General features: G+C 46.1%; 1 pseudogene; it reads left to right on the top strand.

The window, feature by feature from the left end:
* The window catches only part of LOC111950448 (rho GTPase-activating protein 26-like), a 135,033-nt pseudogene that overhangs the window by 83,682 nt on the left and 35,653 nt on the right, over window positions 1-15,698 (top strand).

Raw genomic sequence — 15,698 nt, 5'->3', positions numbered from 1 at the left:
AAATGTGTCTCTGCCCAAGTGTGTGTACATGTGTTCTGCCATGTTTTCCTCAGTGCGTGTGTGTGTTGGTTGTCCGGTCTGTGGGTGCTCTCAGTGTGTGTTTGTGTGTCCTCTGCTCATCGTGTGGTGGTGGTGTGTCGTGTGTGTGTGTGTGTGTTGTGTGTGTGTGTGTGTGTGTGTGTGTGTGTGTGTGTGTGTGTGTGTGTGTGTGTGTGTGTGTGTGTGTGTGTGTGTGTGTGTTAGAGGTGACCGTTATGATTTTTTCAACGCCGATACCGATTATTGGAGGACCAAAAAAAAAACAGCCGATAACCGATTAATCGCAGATTTAAAAAAAAAAAATGGTATTTGAATAATGAACAATTACAACAAATACTGAAAATGAACACTTATTTTAACCTTAATATAATACATCAATAAAATCAATTTAGCCTCAAATAAATAATGAAACATGTTCCAATTTGTTTTAAATAATGCAAAAAACGTGTTGGAGAAAGAAAGTAAAAGTGGGCAATATGTGCATTAAGAAAGCTAACGTTTTAATTCCTTGCTAGACATGAGAACATATGAAGAGCTGGTGGTTCTTTAACTGAGTTTCAATTTCCAGGTAAGAAGTTTTAGGTTGTAGTTATTATAGGAATTATAGGAACTATTTTCTCTATACCATTTGTATTTATATACCTTGACTATTGGTGTTCTTTATAGGCAGCTTATATTGCAGTGTAAGAGTATAGTTTCATCCTCTCCTCGCGCTCCTGGGCTGAACCAGGAACATGACACGGCCACCCTCAGAAGCAGCGTTACCAGAGAGCAATGGGGAACAACTACTCCACAAGTCTCAGAGCGGTGACTTTGAAACGCTATTAGCGCGCACCACCGCTAACTAGCTAGCATTTACATCGTTAACACCAGCTAATCTTGGAGTTGATGGGCTTGTGAAGTCATCAAAAGCGCATATGCTTGAAGCATTGCGAAGAGCTGCTGGCAAACGCAAAAAGTGCTGTTTGAATGAATGTTAAGAGCTGCTGGCTGCCTCACCGCTCAGTCAGACTGCTCCTACAATAAATCAATAGACTTAATTATACATAATAACACCAGAAATACAGGCTTCAGTCATTTATATGGTGAATCTGGAACTTATCATCTCGAAACAAAACCGTTTATTCTTTCAGTGAAATACGGACCGTTCGTATTTTAATTAACGGGTGGCATCTAAGTTAAATATTTCCTGTTACATTGCAAGACCTTCAATGTTATGTCATAATTTTACGTAAATTCTGGCAATTAAGTTCGCAACGAGACAGGCGGCGGAACTGTGTGCATATATCTCCTGACTGGTGCAATGAACGAAGAGACAGTGACACAATTTCACCTGCGTTAATATTCCTGCTAACTGGATTTCTTTTAGTAATGTGACAGGTTTAAATATATAACTTCCTGTGATTGATTTTAAGAAAGGCAATTGAATGTTTACTGGTTAGGTAACGTTGGAGTACGAAGTCTCTTTTTCGCGAATGCGACGCCGCATCGATTATATTTGCAAAGCCGGACATGCTAAGATAACTAGTCTTATCATCACCATGTGTAGTTATAATTAGTGATTATGATGATTGATTGATTGTTTTTTATAAGAATAAGTTATGCTCGAGCATTACGCTTCCACTTTTCTACTGCATTCCGTAAACGGCGGGCATCCTCGTGAGGAAGGTGGTTAGAGCGTTGGCTAGTTACCCGTAAGTTTGCAAGATTGAATCCCTGAGCTGACGAGGTAGTAAACTCTGTCGTTCTGTCGCCCCTGAAAAGCAGTTAACCCACTGTTTAGGCGTCATTGAAAATAAAATGTGTTTCTACTGACTTGCTGTTAATATAAAGGTGTAAAAAAAATATATTAAACTAAATAAATATCGGCAAAATCGGCCGTCCAAAAATTAGGATTCCCGATTGTTATGAACTTGGAATGGTCTTCGATTAAATCGGTCGACTCTAGTGTGTGTGTCTCCTGCCCGTGTGGTGTGTGTGTGTGTGTCTCTGCCAGTGTGTGTATGTGTGTGTGTCTCTGCCAGTGTGTGTATGTGTGTGTGGTGTGTGTCCTTGCCCGATGTGTGTATGTGTGTGTGTCCTCTTGCCCATGTGTGTGGTTTTGTCTGTGTCTAATGCCACGTGTGTGGTGTGTGTGTGTGTGTGTCTCTGCCCAGTGTGTTGTTGTGTGTGTGTGTTCTCTATGCCATTGTATGTATGTGTTCTCTGCCCGTGTCGTGTGTGTGTGTGTGTGTGTGTGTGTGTGTGTGTGTGTGTTGTGTGTGTGTGTGTGTGTGTGTGTGTGGTTGTTAGTGTGTGTGTGTGTGTGTGTGTGTGTGGTGTGTGTCGTGTGTGTTGTGTGTGTGTTGTGTGTGTGTCCTGCCCAGTGGTGTGTGTGTGTGTCCTCTGGCCCGGTACGTGTGTGTGTGTATTCACCTCTGCCCCAATTGTACATGTGTGTGTTCAAGGACTCTTTTACATATAACCGGCCAATACGGATTCAGGTCGTGAAGTGACTAAGCGAAGAAGGTGCGCATAAGTGAGAAGTCTGTAAAGCAAGGCTCTACTGCGAAGGGTGAGCAGACTTGGATGGTGATAGGGATGTAAGGAGTTATTCAGATACCTTGACTGGACGAAGTGCCGCCGAGCGTGCATTGGGTGTGCTTACGCCACTCCACACTCTGCGCGCGCACCACGTAGTGTGGTGATTGGTTTAGCTACTCAACGATGCAGTGTACAGTTGTTGTAACCACAACCCTTTTTATCGAGCTATGTCAGTAAAAGCTGGACTCCAACATGCGTTTAACAGTTCACAAGGACAACTTGACTGTGAGAGTGTTAGCGACAGAGCATGCTTCTGAGGTATGCGTAGCACAGAGTGTATAGGTCATCAGTGTGCCTCGCTCAGTGATGGACTGTTGTTATGAGTGCGTTGCGCAGCTAGCTCACTACCTATGTGCGTGTATCAGTAGCGAACACGATGTGTGGTGTGGCTGCTTGACGAATAATTTTGTGTGTAACTCGCTCGTATCATAGTAGCGAGCTGCTCGCGTGTGGCAGTGATGTGTATGCCAAGCAGGGACTGTATTGACAGCCTGAAGGTGAGCCTGTATCCCTGTGTGTGTGTGTGTGTGTGGTGTGCTATCAGGTCCGATGCTGTGCTAGTGCATGATGTGTCGTGAGTGTGTCGACACTCGTGTGTTGTCGTAGTTGTGAGGTGTGTACGATCACGTAGTCGATCAGTATAGAGATGTGTGTGTGTGTGTGATGTGCTAGCATCGTTGGGGCTTTTTGGAAGCAAGCGCACTGTACATTAGACAGCTGAAGCGTAGAGCAGCCATCTGTAGTCAGCAGTTGTGTTGTGTGTGTATGTGTTTGCAGCGTCGGGGGATTATCACCATGCAGGCTCTTAATCGGAGGAAGACCGTAGGCTGTGGATGGAGGCTATGGATTAGTGGAGAGAAACCGGTATGTTGCTCACGGTTACACACCCATACCTGTGTGTATGCGCGTGCGTGTGTATGTGCATATGTGTGATGTCTAGCCTCAATCACAGGAATCTCCTAATCTCCATGTTCTTGTTTGTTTTAGTCGTATGTACAGATACACATTTACAACAAACACGTCATGAAATGCAAATGCACAAATAAGAATAATACAGATAAGAAACGAACATACAAGTAAATGACAGTTAGAATAGAATAAACATGTTAGCATGTTATTGAATAATTATCAGTGAACGGACACAATTTATAGTCCAATATTTACACCTGTTTTGTTTTTGTGGGGGGAAGTGTTTAGTATTTACAAATCAATAAATAGAACATGGTAGCCAGCAGGTGGTGTGTGTGAGCTATGAATGTGTTGTGTAGCATGGAGAGTGTGTGTGTCGGTGTGTGTGTGTGTGTTGTGTGTGTGTGTTTGTGTGTGGTGTGTGTGTGTGTGTGTGTGTGTGTGTGGTTGTGGTGTGGTGAATTACATAGTGTATAAGGCTCGTGTAGATCACAGCAGGTAGTCAGGTCCCAGTCAAGTGTTCAGCAAGTCCTGATGGCTTGTAAAGATAGATACTTGTTCTCTGAGGTCCTGTTGGTACCGGGAGTGAAGCAGCTGGTGTCTGGGGCTGTGTGGGGGTCCTTGATGATCGCTTTGCAGGGCTCTTTCGCTCAACTACCGTTCCATAGATGTCATAGCTGAATAACTAACACTGTCAGCTCCTTCGTGAAGCTCACTTTGACATCAGTTAGGCTCTAATCGAGGAAGACGCTGCAGGACTGTGGTTCCTCCATTGATGCCAATCTGTACTTGTTATACTACACGCGGCCTAGGGTAGTTCTGTAGCTATACTTGTTCCAATCTGTTTATTATCAGCATGGTGTACATGGGCTTATGTAATGACAATGCTCTGTGTCTTCAGTATCATTCCAGATAGGTTTGAGACTCGTGTGGTGCTGGCGGCCTAGAATGCTAAGCCGTGTTACCGTCAGGTATACGGGCGTTTTCTGGTTTCATTCCCGAGGTCTATACCGTTTTAACAAGTCAGTGAGACAGCCAGAGTGAAGGCAGTTAGAGTGTTGACTCATTTGATAGTTCTTTTGCATTATATCTCTTCTTTATCTCTATCCCTTCTGATCTCATGTTGCCTACTTCACAAACCCTCTTTTTAGTATTTTGAAGTCAGTATACGTCTCAATTAGTTTCTTCATTCTTTTCTTCCTACTGACCTATTTTTATATTAAAACCAATTACAATGATTCCTTTATTATTATGAGCTAATTGCGATCTCGTTATTTGATGTCCACTGATTAATTGAATGGGGATTTATTTTATATTATCAGGTTTTAACATTAATGTTACTCCGCTTCATTCAGTCTAGTTTGGTCTCTCGCTCCTAGTCTTTTTTCTCTATACCATTGTATCTTATCTTACCTCAAAGTTAAGCACTTTTTGTTTCTCTTGTGACATCATTTCTCTATTCCGATTTATCACTTCCGTCGCCATGTTAACATTGGGTCCAGCTGGACGTGGTTGGCCTTAAACGTTTGGGTTGAAGTAAGTTCATTCTATGCTGTGGATTTTTGGGACCCAGTCCTCAGGCTCAATATGATACTAAGGCGCATGGTGCGGGCTTAACAGCCTCGACACCAGTAAGTATTCTCTATACTACTGTACTGTCCAATCACTGGTGTAAATCGCAGTGGTGTCTTCCTTATAGGTCCTATAAGAGTCTTTAAATATACTGTGCTTTCGGAAGATAGTTATGAAAAAAACTACCATGACCATCGGCATTGACTTTTCCAACAAATGTTTCTGTATACCGTCCTCACAACCTCTATAACATCATCTACAAAAACACACAACTTGCACACATATAAACAACACACAATACTATCATACTTAACACTCCACACCTTATCAATCTACACACACCATACACACCAACCACATCACAATAGAACAAAGCAAACTCACACAACAATCGACTATCACACGTATCACAATAGAACACACTAGTATCACTACACAGCTAATACTACACAACTCACTGGAGGAGAAGCAATGAGGACATCACAAACAACAACACACGACATAAGGGTCAAGAGGGATACACCAACACACACAACATGTAGGTAACGCAAGGACCATACACATAAGACTCACAACTTCCGGACACTATTGCTCAAGTACTTTATTGAAGAACCTTTGCAGCGATTACAAGCCTCGAGTCTTCTTGGGTAGGATTCTCCTAGCTCTGTCAGGTTTGATGAGGGAGCCGTTGCTGCACAGCTATTCTCAGGCTCTCCCAGAGATCGTTCGATCTGGTTCAAGTCCGAGCTCTGGCTGGACCACTCAGGACATTCCAGATGACTTGTCCGAAGCCACTCCTGCCGTTGTCTGGCTGTGTGCTTAGGGTCGTTGTTTCCTTTTGGAAAGGTGAACCTTCCCCCGCGGTCCTGAGCTCTCTGAGCAGTGTTTCATCAAGGATCTCTCTGTAACTTTTTGCTCTGTTCATCTTTGCCTCGATCCTGACTAGTCTCCCAGTCCACTGCTGCTGAAAAACAACCCCACAGCATGATGCTGCCACCACCAATGCCTTACCGTAGGATGGTGCCAGGTTTCCTCCAGACGTGACGCTTGGCATTCAGGCCAAAGAAGTTAAATCTTGGTTTCATCAACCAGAGATCTTGTTTCTCATGGTCTGAGAGTAATTTAGGTGCCTTTTGGCAAACTCCAAGCGGGCTGTCATGTGCACTTTTACTGAGGAGTGGCTTTCTGTCTGGCCTCTACCATAAAGGCCCTGATTGGTGGAGTGCTTGCAGAGATGGTTGTCCTTCTTGAAGGTTCTCCCATCTCCACAGAGAACCTCTAGAGCTCTGTTAGAGTGACCATCAGGTTCTTTGGTCACCTCCCTGACCAAAGCCCTTCTCCCTGATTGCTCAGTTTGGCTGGGCGGCCCGCTCTAGGAAGGTCTTGTGTCCAAACGTGTTCATTTAAGAATGATGGAGGCCACTGTGTTCTTGGGGACCTTCAATGCTTCAACACAATCCTGTCTCAGCTCTACAGACAATTGTCCTTTTGGGGTATTGTGTGTAGATTCGCTGAGGAAAATTGTTTTATTACCCCTTTTAGAACAAGGTTGTACACGTAACAAAATATGGAAAAGTCAGAATACTTTTTCTGTGTCTCTGTTCTGTTCCCTCACAGGCATCGATGAGCAGGGTCTGTAAAGGATTGTTGGGGTGAACTCCAGAGTACAGAAACCTACTGGGTCTTGCCATGGGTAAGAACCAGAGATTATCAGAGAGAGAGAGAGAGCGAGAGAGAGAGAGAGCGAGAGAGCGAGAGAGGCGAGAGAGACAGCGAGAGAGCGAGAGAGAGCGCGAGAGAGCGCGAGAGAGAGCGAGAGAGAGCGAGAGAGAGAGAGCGAGAGAGAGCGAGAGAGCGAGAGCGAGAGCGAGAGAGAGAGAGAGAGCGAGAGAGAGAGAGAAGAGAGAGAGAGAGAGAAGAGAGAGAGAGAGAGAGAGAGAGAGAGAGAGAGAGAGAGAGAGAGAGAGAGAAGAGAGAGAGAGAGAGGAGAGAGAGAGAAGAGAGAGAGAGAGAGAGAGAGAGAGAGAGAGAGAGAGAGAGAGAGACAGAGAGAGAGAGAGAGAGAGAGAGAGAAGAGAGAGGAAGATGAGCAAGAGAGAGATGAACAAATCCAAAAGGTATATATTTCGGGAAAGATTTGAAAGAGAAATGTATTTCATATTTATGCAGTAGTTTTTGTTTACACAACCTGCCTATCACCACTACACCTGTCTTATTCTGATATGTGTGTGTGTGTGTGTGTGAATACATGAGTGTTAAGGCTCGTAGAATCACAGCAGGTAGTCAGTCCAGTTCAAGTGTTCAGCAGTCTGATGGCTTGTAGATAGAAACTGTCTCTGAGTCTGTTGGTACGGGAGTGAACAGCTGGTGTCTGGGGTGTGTGGGGTCCTTGATGATGCTGCAGGCCTTCCTCAAACACCGGTTCCAGTAGATGCATAGCTGAATAACTAACCTTCAGCTCCTTCAGGAAGCCACTTGAATCAGTAGGCTCTATCGGAGGAAGACCGCAGGCTGTGGTCTCTCCATTGATGCCAATGTACTGTTTTACTACACGGCGGCCAGGTAGTCTGACATACTGTGTCCAACAGTGTTTTATTACAGCATGGTGTACATGGGCTTATGTAAGTACAGCCTGGGTTCAGTACACAGATAGGTGTTTGAGACTGGTGGTGCTGGCGGTAAAGCTAAGCGGTGTAACCGTGGTAACCGGGCGTTTCTGTTCCTTCCAGGTCTATAACTTAAACAGAGACAGCCAGAGTGAAGGCAGTAAGTGACTCATTGGTATTCATTATCTTTACTCTACCATCTGTCCAGATCAATGCACACTGATAATTGATGGGATTTATTTTCTTCTTTACCTCTGTTTCTCCCTCTCTTTTTTTCTCTATACCTCCCTCCCTCTCTCCCTCTGCCCTCTCTCCATTCCTCTCTCTCCATGTAACAGTGGTCCAGCTGGACGTGGTTGGCTTCAACGTTGTGAAGAAGTTCATCTATGCTGTGGAGACCAGAGGTATTGAACTAAGGCGTGGCTGCTTACAGCCCACACAGTAGTATTCTCTAATACTACTGTACTGTCAATCTGGTGTCATCGGGCAGTGTGTCTCTTATAGGTCCTATAAGATCTTTATATACTGTGCTTTCGGAAAGTATTCAGACCCCTTGACTTTTTCCACATTTTGTTACGTTACAACCTTATTCTAAAACTGATAAAACATATTTTTTCCCCTTATCAATCTACACACAATAACCCATAATGACAAAGATAAAACTGTTGTTTAGAAATGTTAGCTAATCTATTCAAAATAAAAAAAACAGAAATATCACATTTACATAAGTATTCGGACACTTTGCTCAGTACTTTATTGAAGAACCTTTGGCAGCGATTACAGCCTCGAGTCTTCTTGGGTAGGATTCTCCAGCTCTGTCAGGTTGGATGGGGAGCGTTGCTGCACAGCTATTCTCAGGTCTCTCCAGAGATGTTCGATCTGGTTCAAGTCCGAGCTCTGGCTGGACCACTCAAGGACATTCAGAGACTTGTCCCGAAGCCACTCCTGCGTTGTCTTGGCTGTGTGCTTAGGGTCGTTGTCCTTTTGGAAGGTGAACCTTCACCCCGGTCCTGAGCTCTCTGAGCAGGTTTTCATCAAGGATCTCTCTGTACTTTGCTCTGTTCATCTTTGCCTCGATCCTGACTAGTCTCCCAGTCACTGCTGCTGAAAAACAACCCCACAGCATGATGCTGCCACCACCATGCCTTACCGTAGGGATGGTGCCAGGTTTCCTCCAGACGTGACGCTTGGCATTCAGGCCAAAGAGTTAAATCTTGGTTTCATCAAACCAGAGAATCTTGTTTCTCATGGTCTGAGAGTATTTAGGTGCCTTTTGGCAAACTCCAAGCGGGCTGTCATGTGCCTTTTACTGAGGAGTGGCTTCTGTCTGGCCTCTACCATAAAGGCCTGATTGGTGGAGTGCTGCAGAGATGGTTGTCCTTCTTGAAGGTTCTCCCATCTCCACAGAGAAACTCTAGAGCTCTGTTAGAGTGACCATCAGGTTCTTGGTCACCTCCCTGACCAAAGCCCTTCTCCCCTGATTGCTCAGTTTGGCTGGGCGGCCCGCTCTAGGAAGAGTCTTTGTGGTTCCAAACGTGTTCCATTTAAGAATGATGGAGGCCACTGTGTTCTTGGGGACCTTCAATGCTTCAACACAATCCTGTCTCAGCTCTACAGACAATTGTCCTTTTGGGGTATTGTGTGTAGATTGCTGAGGAAAATGTTTTATTTAACCCATTTTAGAACAAGGTTGTAACGTAACAAAATATGGAAAAGTCAGAATACTTTTCTGTGTCTCTGTTCTGTTCCCTCCCACAGGCATCGATGAGCAGGGTCTGTACAGGATTGTTGGGGTGAACTCCAGAGTACAGAACCTACTGGGTCTTGCCATGGGTAAGACAGAGATATCAGAGAGAGAGAGAGAGCGAGAGAGAGAGAGAGCGAGAGAGCGAGAGAGCGAGAGAGAGCGAGAGAGCGCGAGAGAGCGCGAGAGAGCGCGAGAGAGAGCGAGAGAGAGCGAGAGAGAGAGAGAGAGAGAGAGGAGAGAGAGAGAGAGGTAAGGCGAGAGAGAGAGAGGAGAGAGAGAGAGAGAGAGAGAGAGAGAGAGAGAGAGAGAGAGAAGAGAGAGAGAGAGAGAGAGAGAGAGAGAGAGAGAGAGAGGGAGAGAGAGAGAGAGAGAGAGAGAGAGAGAGAGGAGAGAGAGGAGAGAGAGAGAGAGAGAGAGAGAGAGAGAGAGAGAGAGAAGAGAGAAGAGAGAGAGAGACAAATCCAAACAGGTTATATTATCGGGAAAGATTTGAAGAGAATGTATTTCATATTTATGCAGTAGTTGTTACACAACCTCCACTCACCACCACACCTGTCTTATTCTGATAGCTGGAAAGGGAGTCTTACTGGTACAGAAAACATCCTGAGGGTTATTGTGATAGCTATGGGGAATAGCAGATCATTATAAAACGACAATAATATGCAAAAGGACTCATTTACTTGGAAGAATACTAGCTCTGAGACTTGAAACAGACAGAGACACTGGAGGATGATACTCGTCGCTCTGAGACTGAGCAGACAGAGGATACTGTGTTGAGAGCGAGATGGAGAATACTGTAGTCTGAGACTGACAGACAGAGACATGGAGGAAGTATGTAGCTCTTGAAACTGGACGGACAGAGACATGGAGGAGATACTTGTAGTTGAGCTGACAGACAGAGACATGGGGAGATACTGTAGCTCTGAAATGACAGCAGAGCATGGAGGAGGATACTGTAGTTGAGACTGACAGACATAGACATGGAGGAGGAGATTACTGTAGCTCCTGAAGACTGACGACAAGACATGGAGGAGATACTGTAGCTTGGAGACTGACAGAGGACATGGAGAAGGAGATACTGTAGCTCTGAGACTTGGACAGACAAGAGACAGTGAGAGGAATACTGTAGCTCTGAGACTGACAGACAGAGACATGGAGGAGGTCACTGTGGCTCTGCAGACTGACAGACAAGGAATGGGGAGTATCTGTAGTCTGGACTGACAGACAGAGAAGGGGCATGATTAGCTGAGACAGATAGGAGATGCGTGTGAATGACGGATGTCTGTAGTGAGCTGACAGACAGAGAAGAAATACCAGCTGAGAAGGAAGGAGGACATGTAGCTCTGAGACTGACAGACAGAGACATGGAGGAGATATCTGTAGGGACTCAACAGAACTGAGATCGGTTGAGTGGACAGAGACATGGAGGGTTAGCTCTGATGACGCGCTAGAGTCTCTCTCTGAGAACTTGACAACAGAGTACATGGTGGAGAGAATACTGTAGCCTGAGACTGACAGACAGAGACATGGAGGAGACACTGTAATTGGGACGGCTGGCAGCCCACGCGTCCCGGCTTCGGGAGCCATTATGGGTTGGCTCTGGCTTTTCCCCTGCTATGCTAAGTGTAGTGTGATTTCTAAAATAAGGGCTCAGGGCAGGAGGAAAAAAAGGCCGTGTTGAACATGGCCTTGTTTAATGGGTTGGTGAGATGGAGAGGCTGTTTGGGGTGAGAGCTGGAATCCAGTGGTTAAGGCAGAGATCAGGGCAGGCATTAAGACAGGATGTGCTGGGAGGTTTGTTGCGGTGTTGGAGCCTACCGCGTAGCTCTTACTCTCCGTCCTAACAGGATGCTGTAAAGCTGGCACGGAAGTGAAGGGGGATCTGATGGACTGTACTGAGCTGTGAACTCAGCCAAGCCCTGCCAACATGAGGCACACTGTTTCCTACACTGTTCCACTAACACTAGCAATGCAGGCCAAGGGAGACCCACTCCTCTCCCCTTTTCCCCTGCCCGCCTCTGCGAACAGTGTGGGCACTGTTTGTAGCCTGGAGCCGGGTGGAAGGTGGTGTTACAGTATCGTCACTGAGGGGTTTGTTATTGTATGTGGACTGACTCGGTTGTGTGTGTGTATCTATATTTCAGAGGAGATGAAGTGTGTCGGGGTATCACCATGCACTGCTCTGTCCATAACCTCCTGCCTGAGGGCTCGGTTCTGACCAGAGCTACACTCCACTGCTGGCTGCTGCCCCACTTGTGCCCTCCCAGTGCACCTGTGCTTCCCGCCGCGTGCCAAAGCCCGGTGCCCCTCCGGCCAGAAGACTGTCAACCCACTCAGCCAAGGCCACCGGCAAGCCAGCGGACTGCCTGCGACGTGTTCGAATGCGTGAAAGGTATTTATATAAACCTAGCAGGCCAAGAATTGGGTGTAGTCTTCTTTGTTTCTTTGCTGAGAGAAGTGGTGCTGGTGTGAAATGTTATGCCTTTGTGGGGTAATTAATTTTAATCAGAAAAGCATTTCCCCCCAATCCAGTTGACTAAAATGTCCTGTGCATGAAAAGGACAGTCAGTAATGAGATGGTAATTCGGTTGGGTTGTTTATCAGTCCTCTCCCCCGCCACTTGCAGAGTGGTGACGCGGTTCATATAATTTTTTTTCAAGGTGGTATAGTCCGCAATATAAATCGCTCAACGGCCTCTAGACAATATTAATCATAATGAGTCTCGTTAGGCAGATTGTGGTTCACAACTGGTGTCTCGACCTTTGGTGGTGTGTGTGTATGTTGTGGTGTGTGTGTTTGTGTATGTGTGTTTGTGTGTATGTGTGTGTGTGGTGTTTTGTGTATGTGTGTTTGTGTGTACGTGTGTGTGTGTGTGTAGTAGAGAGAGAGAGAGAGAGAGAGAGAGAGAGAGAGCGAGAGAGAGAAAGAGAAGAGAGAGAGAGAGAGATGTTGGTAGTGCAGCCAAGTCACTCTCTCCAACAGCCAGAGTTAGATTTTCCATCACAGCAGTTCTAGCCAATCAGCCAGCCAGACAGTCAGGGAGGCACAGAGTCAGGGAGAAGAGGGAGGTTAGGCGCCAGGGGAGGGAGGGGACCTAGAACCTTGGCTGTTTACTCCCTGCCTTCCCAGCAAATATTTGCTGTTTTTTACCAACAGAATCTAAATTCCATTCTGGCCCTCTGCGTCCATAAATGTGTGCCGTGTCCCGGAAATGAATGGACTTAATGAGTGCAGTGACAGAAAAGTTGCCTTAGGCTAACAAATGATGCTCAACAGAAGTGCAGTGTCAAAGAGTTCCTGTCTGGTCTCACGTCCAAAGGAAAAGGTTCAACAGTTCATTTGATGGGAATGCTTTTTATGTGGCCCAGTCTGCCAGGGGGAGTGGTAATCGAGTCAGGCAGGCCCGGTGGAGGGCTGAATGGCGGCTGCATGAGGCTAGGGGTATCAGTTGTTTTGATACACCAAAGTGTCTGTGCCTCTTTTGGGTCCGACTTGACGCCCTTTTGTGGCCTGCCCTACGGCGGTTAGCCCCCTGCCTGACTGCGCACCCACCATCACCCGAAATCACACAGAGAGAGAACTGGGGATGAAGAACATGGCTACCTACCCCCTAGTATCCCCCCAGTCTACCCAAGACCACTCCTAAGAAAAGAAACATCTCACATATGTTGGGTCACTCACAAACACCTACCAAGCCCCATTCCACAAAACACACTATTATTAAACAAAGTTTGGGCGTCCTATAATTTTCTCTGTGACACATAATAGTACCGCCAGCGACCTTAGGCTTGGAGCACGGATGAATGTTACAGACACACAGAGGTTGGCCTTTTTTGGGTGGGTTTTTTGGTCAGTGTACAGACTAATATGACAATGGACCCCTTGTGTTTTGCCCATGTTTTTGACGGAAGACGCGTTTCCAGCTCTGGCTTGAAAGAATGAGTTTTGGGTGACTGGACAGGAGCTGGCAATGGTCTTTCTGACCTGATGTTTATCTGACATTACAAGATGGTCCCAAATGGCCATGCTACAGCAGCGTACTGTTTATCAATCAACCCTTAGTGAGCAAACAGTAACTGGAGTCGCATGTAGCATGGATTTAGTCCAGGACAGGACACTTGTGATTAGACTAGTATTGGTACATTGCTTTTCCAAAGAACTTTAAAGCCGTAAACTGAGAAAAATTCCTCCAAGAATTCTTGTTTATATGGCCTCCCCAAGTGCCCAGTGGTCTAAACACTGCATCACGAGTGCTAGCTGTGCCACTAGAGCATTCTCGGGCCTCTGAGTCGCAGGCTCTGTCGCAGCATAGCCGCGACCACGGAGACCCATTGGGGCGGTGCACAATTGGGCCCCATGCGTCGTCCGGTTTTGGGGAGGGTTGGCGCAGCAAGGGATGTCCTTGTCCCCATCGTGCATAGTGCTCCTGTGGTGGGCCGGTAGCAGTGCACTGTGTTTCTATGACACATTGGTGCGGCTGGCTTTCCCGTGTTTAAGTGGGCAATTGTGTCAAGAAGCAGTGCGGCTTTTGGTTTGGGTTGTGTTTTCGGAGGTACGCACAGCTCTTTGGAACCTTCGCCTCCGTATGGGTGTTGCAGCGATGAAACAAGAACTGTAACTACCAATTGGATACGATGAAATTGGGGAAGAAAACGGGGTAAAAAATGAATAAAAATAAGATTTTATTGTTTATCATTTTGGGTTTTGCATTTTTGTTAGCGTGGGAAAGACAGTTCACACCATGTTCAGTTTTGTCATTAATGTTTTAGGGTTGGCCATGGTCAGGGTTTTATGATACCTTCAGCCCGGCCCCACTATCCTAATCCTCAATATGGATTGGACTGGAAAATCAGAATGCATGAAAATGGAAATTTAGTGTCTCTGCCGCTAAGTTTGTTTTTAGGGATTAGCATTAACAATACTGCGGAAATCACATGTGAACATCCTGTCATGTGACTTCCTATTGTTTCCGCAAGCGTTAAAAAATGTTGCTCAATGCCTTTTGATTTTTCTGCCCGGCAAGGTACTTATTGCATTTTCGTCTGCTTTGGTTTATGCTGCACGCAGGCAGGCAGGCAGGCAGGCAGAGAGAGAGAGAGAGAGAGAGAGAGAGAGGAGAGAGAGAGAGAGAGAGAAGAGAGAGACAGGGAAAGAGAAGAACAATTCCTCACTTTACTTTTCACTCAGTTTGCCCACCTGCTTTGTATTAGGAAGTGCGGGGCTGGTCCAGGAAGGCAGGGAGAAAGGTGAGGGGTCAGAACAGCACTCTACCAGGGTATGGTATACAGATGCTGTCCCTCATGGAAACTTATAGGGCTAGCTACACTTTGTTAGCATCTGGGCACCTCTTTTTGAATGCCACAGGCGACTTCTTCCTGTTGTGTGTGCTGGTAACCTGTCCCTCCCACTCCATCATTTATTAGACAATGACCAGGGTCTACTTACGTAACCATTCTCCTGCAGTAACTTAAATGGTTCATGGTTTTTAATGAGAAGTTAATGTGGTCTTTCAAGCCGCTGAGTCACTGAGTCATAGTCATAGCCAATGACAGTGTCATAGACAAATGGTTTATCTGGTAATTCCAATAAATGACATATGGCAATCACTGAAATTATAGAACTTTATGGCGATAAAAGCTGTCTCTGATGAATGAAATACTAAAATCAAGAGAGTGCTTTTCTTTAGCCATCTCCTTTCTCACACAAATACAAACACCCACTCCCTCGGGGTGTTCCAGGAGCCCATCGTGGGCAGTGGCTGGACGGTAGTTAGTCTGCGAGCGGCTGCTCAGGGGCTTGTTAAGGGTCTCTAATGATCCGTAACAGTAGTCATTGTTCTGGTGGGCGCGCTTGGAGACAGACAGTGGAGGTTTTCCGGGTACTTTACGCTGGCTTTACCATGGCCTGGCGCTGTCTGCAGCCCAGCACTCCAGACACACTGTGGCCAGCCCAGCCCCCCGCTGCTGTTTTCTTTTAACCCAGCACTGGGCTGAGCTGAGCTACGCTGCGTGGCCGCCACCTCTACACCAACAAGACTTCCACAGATTCTCTGCTAAGTTCCACCAATGGAGCTGGCTTCGATTGGTCTAATGCTGTTGGATGCCCAGTCCCCAGGGCTAATCGGCTCAGTGCATAGCCAGCACGACTTTACACAAATACAACTTCTGTTCCATCCACAGCTGCTACACTGTAATTTTTGCATCTGAGTTAATGCACGGTTACAGAAGCTAAAAACTCATTCT

The sequence above is a fragment of the Salvelinus sp. IW2-2015 genome, linkage group LG23 (genome assembly GCF_002910315.2).
Source record: "Salvelinus sp. IW2-2015 linkage group LG23, ASM291031v2, whole genome shotgun sequence".
In the NCBI taxonomy this organism is placed as follows: domain Eukaryota; kingdom Metazoa; phylum Chordata; class Actinopteri; order Salmoniformes; family Salmonidae; genus Salvelinus; species Salvelinus sp. IW2-2015.
The sequence above is the reverse complement of the archived record's forward strand: the minus strand, read 5'-3'. Positions and strand labels throughout refer to the sequence as shown.